The sequence below is a fragment of the Charadrius vociferus genome, unplaced genomic scaffold, assembly GCF_000708025.1.
Source record: "Charadrius vociferus isolate BGI_N301 unplaced genomic scaffold, ASM70802v2 scaffold393, whole genome shotgun sequence".
Lineage (NCBI taxonomy): Eukaryota > Metazoa > Chordata > Aves > Charadriiformes > Charadriidae > Charadrius > Charadrius vociferus.
In genome coordinates, this window is record NW_009647760.1 from 1,246,286 (window position 1) to 1,254,831 (window position 8,546).

General features: G+C 51.4%; 1 protein-coding gene across 2 annotated transcripts in view; it reads right to left on the reverse strand.

The window, feature by feature from the left end:
• The window catches only part of TOP1MT (topoisomerase (DNA) I, mitochondrial), a 17,551-nt gene extending 12,786 nt beyond the window's left edge, over nucleotides 1-4,765 (reverse strand). The window contains exons 1-2 of one of the 2 annotated variants that reach the window (XM_009882253.1): nucleotides 4,584-4,765; nucleotides 2,042-2,157 (exon numbers count right to left, since the gene is read on the reverse strand). The gene's annotated coding sequence lies outside the window, so the exon portion shown is untranslated. Of the gene's footprint in view, nucleotides 1-2,041; nucleotides 2,158-3,334; nucleotides 3,358-4,583 lie in introns of those variants that run through there. The other variant, XM_009882254.1, reaches the window with a different exon arrangement.
• Between the last annotated feature and the right edge of the window lie 3,781 nt (nucleotides 4,766-8,546).

Genomic DNA, 8,546 nt, shown 5'->3' on the forward strand with positions numbered 1-8,546 from the left:
ATTCCAAACCCGCCTGGACGCCGTCCTGTGCAACTGCTGTAGGTGACCCTGCTCTAGCACAGGGGTTCCAGAGGTCCTTTCCAACCCTGACCATTCTGTGACTCTTCCAAGGAAACCAATACTTCGAAATAGCTTTTGTGGGCATGCAGCGAGAAAAGCACCTTGCAGAGCTCCAGGGGATGGTTCAATCCTGCCTGCACCAGGCACTCTGTTTTATAGGATTCCTGACCTCCACCTGAACTGCAGGTCATGCTCAGTCACAACCTTATAGCAGCCCCATGATGACCTACATACACCAGCTCAGCTGTGGTCCCTTCCAACTTGGTCTTCCTGCCGTCCACTAACAATTTTTCCATCCAAGAACAGTGACACCTTTTAGCAAACAAGCCAATGTCACTCAAGATCCCAGGCCAAAGCCACCAGCCTAGATACACACAACACACAGATGGGTCTCCAACAGCTCAGAGGCCACAGAGAAGGTCCAAACCTTATGCAAGACTACCATAAAGCTGCCAGGGCTCCTCCTCATAGAGCCATCTGACAGCCCCATCGATGTCCCAGCAGTGCCCTCTGGTGACAGCGTTGCCAGGCACCTCATTTCCCCAAATTGGCCTTTTTCTACTGTAAAAAAAAAAGTAAGGTATAGGAAACCCCAGCGAGAGGGCTGAGAAGAACCAAGACCCCATGGGACTGCGGTCTTCTTCCACCTCCAGCATCCCTTGCTAAAGCCCCAAGGTCCTTCTTGCCTCTTTCACTTAATCCATCAAAACACAGTTCGCAGAAAAACAGCCCAGCAGGCGTGGTGGGAAACCAAGGAGGACATCAGAGACACAGATCTGTCCTGCCAGTCTCAGACCCTTCACTGATGCACTGAGTTGCTGTCAGGTGATGCATGGTGGCCCTGGGGACAACATCAGGAGTCACAACCAGGAACTGGGAGCAGCCAGGCCAAACACTGCAGTATCTTGGAGGGCAAGTGATGCATCAGCCACTGAGGCCATGGGACAGGCAAACTGCATGTCTCAGAAGTCAAGTCACATTTTCCAGCTTGAAGGGAAACCAGGCATGAGCTGACTTATAGCTAAAACCCATCTTAAAGGAACAGTTTGGGGCTTTTTTTTTTTTTTTTTTTTTGCATATTTTTTTTTGTCTCCAGTCCATCTTCACAAGAGGTACACAAGGACTTCAGGCAACAGCATCAAGATACATTGCTTCCCCTTGAGAACCTCAAGGTCCAGCCCCACCACCGCACGTCCTGCAGCCAGGAGAGGCCGTGAGAAGAGGTGCAAGTCCCAGATCCACACATGGCTGCATTACAGCACCCTAAAACCAGCTGCAGGCAGCCACACAGGAACCCTCCCCCTGTCCCAGGGTGCTCTGCATGGAGGGGATGCAATAACCCCATAACTCCTACCACAGGCAAAATCCTCCAGCTTTAACCCACACTTCAGGCTTTATCCAACTGGGTATCACAGATTCACAGAATGGTCAGGGTTGGAAGGGACCTCTGGAGATCATCCAGTCCCACCCCCTACCAGAGCAGGGGCACCTACAGCAGTTGCACAGGACGGCGTCCAGGCGGGTTTGGAATGGCTCCAGGAGTGGAAGACTCCCCCACCTCTCTGGGCAGCCTGTGCCACTGCTCTGCCACCCTCACAGGAAAGAAGTCTCTCCTCAGGTTGAGATGTCCTACGTTCAAGTTTCTGCCCACCACCCCTTGTTCTGTCACTGGGTACCACTGAAAAGAGACTGTTCCCATCCCCCTGACACCCTCCCTTTGGGTATTTATCAGCATTGATAAGATCCCCCCTCAGTCGTCTTTTCTCCAGACTAAAAAGCCCCAAGTCCCTCAGCCTTTCCTCATCAGAGAGATGCTCCAGTCCCCTCATCATCTTTGTAGCCCTTTGCTGGACCCTCTCCATCATATTTAGGCCCTTTTAATAATTTGTGGTCTGCAATACTTCCCCCTGTCCCATAAAAGAGAGGGTTCTTTATCCAGGCAGAGGACAACTCCACCTGCCCGATCACCAGGTGGACATACCATTGTAATAAAACTGCACATCATCAGGCAGCGGTTCGTAGAGGGGAGCAAAGTAGGGTCCTCGGTGCTCCAGTTGTGTCCACTTTACCCCATCTTCTTTCTTCTCCTCTTCCCACCTGGGAGAGATGCACAGAGACTCACGAGAGCATCCCCACCTTGGGGTCCAGGACCTTCTCCCAAGGTCACACTAGGAAGATGCTCTGTCAGCAGCAAGGGTTGACACAAAACCCGGGTGAAATCCTGTCATCTCTGCTACTGCCTCAGTTTCCCCATGCTTTCAAACAAGGAATGCTGCAATGCAACCCAGGGAAAGGTGTCTTGAGGAAGGTGACCTGCTCAGCACAGTGACATGGAGGAACGTAGGGGTAGAGCAAAAGGATTTGGCCGACCCATCCATCCACAGGGATAGGCACAGAGTCTCCACCGCTGAGCCACAAAGGTTGCTCACTTTGCACCAAAAAGGCTGTGAGGGTGAAAACATCCCTTTCCTCCCCAGATCTCAACAGCATTATTATTTTTTTTTTTTTAAAAGCACACAAAAAAAGCTCCAGAGGAAGAGCTCACACTGCATTCCGTAGCTGGGAGACCACCACCCCATACTACTTGTACCTCCGGTCTTAACGCAAATAAAAACCTTAAAGCACCTCTCCCCCCTGCAGAGCAATTCGGATTTTAAAGTCACTGCAAGCCTTAGCTGAGAAATGAGGATTTTAAAAAAAAATTAAAAAAAAAAAAAAAAAGAAAAAAAATATTAATGCAAACACCCATCCTGGTCAGGGGCACAAGAAACTCGCTGGAGACATGTTTGCTGATGGCAGTACACGGGACTGGCAAGGGATCCGCACCCTTCGGGGCTCAGCGCCAGCCAGGCAGACACTGGCCCGTTAACCCCCAGCATCACCGGGAAAACAAGGATTGCTGGGAAAACCCAGCAAGATTTCACCCCGGGGAAGCGAAAAAAAAAACAAACAACCAAACCAACAAAAGAAAACCCGTGTTTTTTGCTCAGTGGTGCTCCGGAAGCATTTCTGACCTTTCTCCTCCCCACAGGAAATGGGGTGGAATAAATCAATCGCATCAAAGAGCGCATTGTGCCAGCAAAACATTTGGGGGGGGGAGAAAATGTATTAAAACAAAAAAAAAAAGATATATCAACAAGCTACAAAAAACTTGGCCAAAAGCATCTCAGAGACAGGCAGCCGTAAGGATGATTTGTGGGATGCTAGAAGGGCTCTGATTCTCCTCCCAAACCCATGCGATCCCGCATCCCGGTAGAGCATCGCCTGCACTCACCTGCTGCAGCCCCCCGAACCTGGCCGGAGGCAAATGGGGGTGAGCCGGTGGGGACGGACCCCGCAGCCAAGAAACGAAGAGGTGAGATGCCGGTACATGCCACCGACCGCCCAGATAGACAGCGAGGCTGGTGGTGGATGTCCAGGTCACCCCAAGCATCCTGACCTGGCACCTCGCTACCCGCTGGGGCATGGCAGTGGTGGTGCCCAAGGCATCGCCATGACAAGCCACCAAGGCGGCCAAGCGGTCCAAGGTTGTGGCGCTCCCCACGTGCCGAGGTAGCGCAGCCTTGTGGGAAATGTAGTCCCACATGTGTTTTGGGGCAAAACTGCTGCAAATCGAGCTGATGCTACGTACCTGTCTCTCACCTCCGTGCCAGGCTGCAGCCCCCCAAAAAACAAATTACCTAACGAAAAAAGCTGCATAGTCCCACTTTTCATGCCACCCGGTGCCCCCCACAAGAGTGGTCCTAAAGGTCCAGGTACCCATGGGTATCCCTGTCTGGGATAACATCCTAGCAGGTCCACACAGCCCAGGTTTAGGACAGGTTCCCAAATCATCCAGCCCCCTAAATACACCTTCTCTGCCCCAGATATTGGGGTGCTCTGGGAGAGAGTGACACCAAGTGGCTAAAGCCACCGCTCCCTGCAACCTCAAAAAAAAATAAAAAATACAGCATCCTATGATGCACTACAGAATCTATGATCCTCCAGCCTCACTCATACACCCTTTCCCAATTCTCTCCTGCCAAAAAGCTTCCCTGGATCATCCAAAAAATTGCTGCAAAGAGAGGGGAGAAAAAAAAAAAAGAAAAAAAAAAAAAGAAATTGCAGCCCATTTATATCCTCTACAGCTGCCTGATATGGGTCCTACTGTCTTGGAAGCCGATTTGTTACAGAGGGTTATGGGGATCATCATCTTCCACCAGCCACAAGCATCTCCCTTCCCTGGCTGGACACCAGCAAAGCCATTTCAGGAGGAATAGGTATTGTATATTCTGTTATAAGAGCAAAAATCCTATTACACAAATACTATTTTGTATTCAGGACCTCCCCTCATCTCTTCCCCACCCCACCCCCCCCTTCCTCCTGCCAAGAGTGCAGAGTTCAAGGCTTAAGAAAATACAGCAGAGCAGTTAAAAATTGTAAGGAAAAAAATTTTCATCGTTTTACCCTAAGAACTAAAACTAAAACCCCAATTGCATCAATGTTAGACCTGCTCACAGGCCAAAGGCATGCAGGACACTTACCATTTCCATTTGTTTTCTGCCTCTTCTTTCTTTTCTTCCTCTTTCCCCTCCTTTTTAGGCCTTTTGTTGTTCTTTTCTTCCCCTTCTTCCTTAGATTTCCTTTTCCGGGTTTTCCCTGGGGTCTTCTCTTCTTCACTCTTCTCTTTGCTCTTCTTCCGTTTCTCTTTTGTTTCCTCCTTTGGCTTTTTCTCTTTCCCCGGCCCATCTCCCATCCCTGCCTCATCCTCCTCAACCTCCTGCCCAACCTCTGTGCTCTGGGTCTCTCCCCATCCTTCGTCCCCTTTCCCATCCACCTCCTCTTCCTCCTCCTTTATTCTTTTCCCATGTTCACTTTCCTTTCCCACCCCATCTCTCTCCTCCAGTCCCTCTCCCACTCCTTTCTCTCCTTCCTCATCCATCTTTTCCAGCATTTGCTCCTCTTCAGACATTTTTTTCTTCTTTGTTTTCTTCTTCCCCATCTTCTCCACCCCCTCTGTTTTCACCTTCTTGTGCTTCTGTGCTTTCCCCTTCTCCCCTTTTTGCCTCCCATCACCCCGTCCCCGGGTGCTGCTGCTCCCTTGCTTGGCTCTGCTGTGTCCCCCTGCCCAGTCCCTGTCCCCATCAGCACCCTCCTCCTCGATGCCCTCCATCGCATCGCTGTGGCTTTCCTCAACTTCATCCTCCTCGCTCCCTCCTTTTCTCAGCAATCCCTTTTCCTGCTGCTGCCTTTTCTCTTGCTTCTTCTCTCTTTCTTTTTTCCTTTTTGAGTCTCGGCCATCCTCTTGCTGCTGCGGGACAGGGGGGTCCAGCTCCTTCTTCTCACCCTCCCTCATACCGGTGACCCTCCCATCCATCTCCAAAGCCCCAGGCTCTCCAGAGAGGGACGCAGCCCCACCAGCAACACCATCGCTCGGCTTTGGGACCTGTGGGAAGAAGCCAGAAGGCATGAAAGGTTCAAGCTGGGGAAGGAGAGCAATTATCCCAAAGCTCAGGTGCTCAAAGGAGATGCAAAAGGATGTGCAGGATTTGATCTGGGGGGTGACAATCCCCTCCTGTCTTTCCTACCTCAACTCCAGCCTTGGTCGCTGACAGCCGCTGTCCTGCTGTGGGTCCCGTTCTCTGAGCTTTGTGCTGCGACCTACGGCAAAAGCACAGTCACTTCCCACCACATGGGTGAGCGGCAGCCTCGACCTCTTACATGCAAAATGAGTGGACTGCTCCCAAACAAGCCCTTGTTTCCCTTCAAGCATGGCAGCACCCTGCATGCTGCGGCGAATGGAGATACCCCAAAGCAGCTGTGACTGGTCCTCACGGGAACAGGATGCCCCCAGGTTGCAGCTTACAGGATGAGAAAGCTCAAATGAGCACAAGGTCTCCAACCAAATGGAGGAGACCCCAAGAAAACATCCCCAGAGACACCTCTGCCCAGAGAAAGGGACAGGTTTGCAATGTTTGGCAGCACCAACAGAAAGTAGGACAGAGATGGCACCAGGCTGGGCATTGTGGGCATGCTGGAGGATGAGACCTTCTGATGGGACATATCTCCTGGGAGTATGGGGACAGGCTCCCCCATTCTCCCCCCAAGAAGACAGCCTGAGCGTTGGTACAACAGGGAAGGATACAGCCTCATCAATGCAACAAGCTGGAGGACCAGGGGTGTCCGTAACCATGACCTCCACCATCAGCGATATGGGTGGGGAATGGAGGAATGTTTCCTGGGTCAGCAAAGAGGTCAGGTGAATTTGGGGGATTTCTGTGGGACTTGCAAATATCAACAATATAAAACACCAACCTGCCCCTATAAAATACTTTCTCTCAAGGCTTCTCCAAGCCAAGCAGGGAGTTGGGTACCTCATCTTCAAGTTGTTTGCATTCCAGGAAAGCAAAGCTAGAGATCAGCAAGGGAATAGCAAGCACAGCCTAAACCAAGCCAGACTGAACCTACATCTCCACATGGTTGAGGTGAAACTTGGGGCTGTCCCTGTTGAGTCATGGCCACCTCCCAACCGAGTGAAATGCCCACCAGGCTACAGAGCATTACATCCCCAGCTTGTGACCAGCACCACCACAAAAAAACCCAGCTTTTCCAGGCCAGCAGGTCAGGGCAGCAGGTGAAAAGCCACCAGAGCCACATTCTTCTAGCCCATGCCAGCCAAGCTTAGTGCCAAGTTCAGGTTCTTGCACCAGCCCATGGGTGAGACTCATAACCTGCCCTTCCCCTCTCCTGGCACCCCTCAGTAGGGCCAGTTTGGAAACATATCCAGTTGCCCCAATGCCACCCCAGAAGGCGCTGGGAAGACAGGTTTCTCCATCCAAGGAGTATGGTGACAGCTCTCCTGCACATCCAGGTGAGCACAAAGAGGGGAGAGCCACAATTTCCGCTTTTAGCCAAAACACAAGGTTTCCACAAGGGAAAGGGAGATTTTGTTGGCCCTTTTCTAAAAGATCATTTAGGCTGATGCTAAATTGCCAGGCTATGGGACATCTGATTGACACAGGGCTGAAGAAAGCCTTCAAACCCTCTTAGGATGGAGGCAACAAGTTCTCAGAAGAAACAGGGGCCGGATGCTTTTTCTACGCAGCCGGAACACGCGTTACACAATCTCCACTAAACTCATTAGGGCAAAAAGTCCAGCAAAACATGCTCAGCCCTTCCAATCTCATTAGCAGCCGAGCAGATTCATGACTCAGAAGTTAAAGTCCTGCCACCTTTTGGGATCGGCTCCTTCTCCAGAAGGTCTTATTAGAGGCCTCTCACCGGACATGAAAGCCCCTGCCTTTAAGACGCAGAGAGGATTAGCCTGCTACAGGACAGCTTTATGAATTCAGCTTCCTATCTCTGCCCAGATCTAGCATGGGACAAGAGAAAGAAACACCCTTTTCCCAGGCTTTGCGAGGCTGGTTGTCCCCACTAGCATTTCCCCACCGCCTACCTCGGTATTTATGTAGGTATGTGCATCCGAGCGATCGCGCCCTGCTGACTCGAGCATCCTTGGGGAGGTTGGATGGGGCCAGGAGCCTCCCTCTCCACCCTCAGATCCCAGGATGGGGCCTCAAATTCCACTTGTGATGCTTTTGGCAAGCTTTTAGGTCACTGAAGGCCCCAGGACATGGCCAAGCTGCCCAGTGAAGGCATCATCAGCAGGGTGGTCTCAGTGATGCAGGAGAGAACACTAGGGCGATGCAACCCCACAACAAGAAGAGAAAGAGACAAATTTCCAGTTCTCTGGGCAAAAAGCATTCAGGAAGTAACCCAACTTACCTTGAAGAGTCTTTCAGTCCCACTAACAGCCCTTGGTGGAGGGTGGATTTGGTCTGAAAAATATTAAGAGTGGAGATGTTAGCTAGCACAGGTACCTCAACAGCAGCATCAATCCCAAGCAATCATAGAATGGTTTAGGTTGGAAAGAACCTTGAAGATCATCTAGGTCCAACCCCCCTGCCATGGGCAGGGACACCTCCCATTAGACCAGGCTGCCCAAGGCCACGTCCAGCCTGGCCTTGAGCACCTAGCCTGGCCTTGAGCCCCTGCGATGGCAGCCAACCAGGCCACAGTACCCATGTCCCACTGGCATTGCCTTGCCCTTCCTCAGCTACCTCAGCCAGCAACCGGGAGCCCAGAATGGCAAGTGTTTCCACGCATGAGGAGAACTTCGAGGTTTTATGGGGTTGGGAAATCCCTATCTCGCTTTCAACAACACTGAAAAGGTATTTTATAGAGCAAATACATGAAAACTATCACCCCTCCTCAGCCACCTGCTCATTAAATGCATTGCTGCTATCGGGGACACCGGTCCAGAACGGTAGACGGGATGGGAGGGCTCCAAAACAAAGATGCATCAAATGACAGCTTATGTGCACCCACGCCAACTTGGCCCTTCAAAGATCAAATGCCCCTCAGAGCAGATAGTAAGGGGGAAAGAGAGGTGGGGGGCAAAGCCATAGGGTGGGAAATACAACAAGGGTGAACAGAGGGCAAGGACA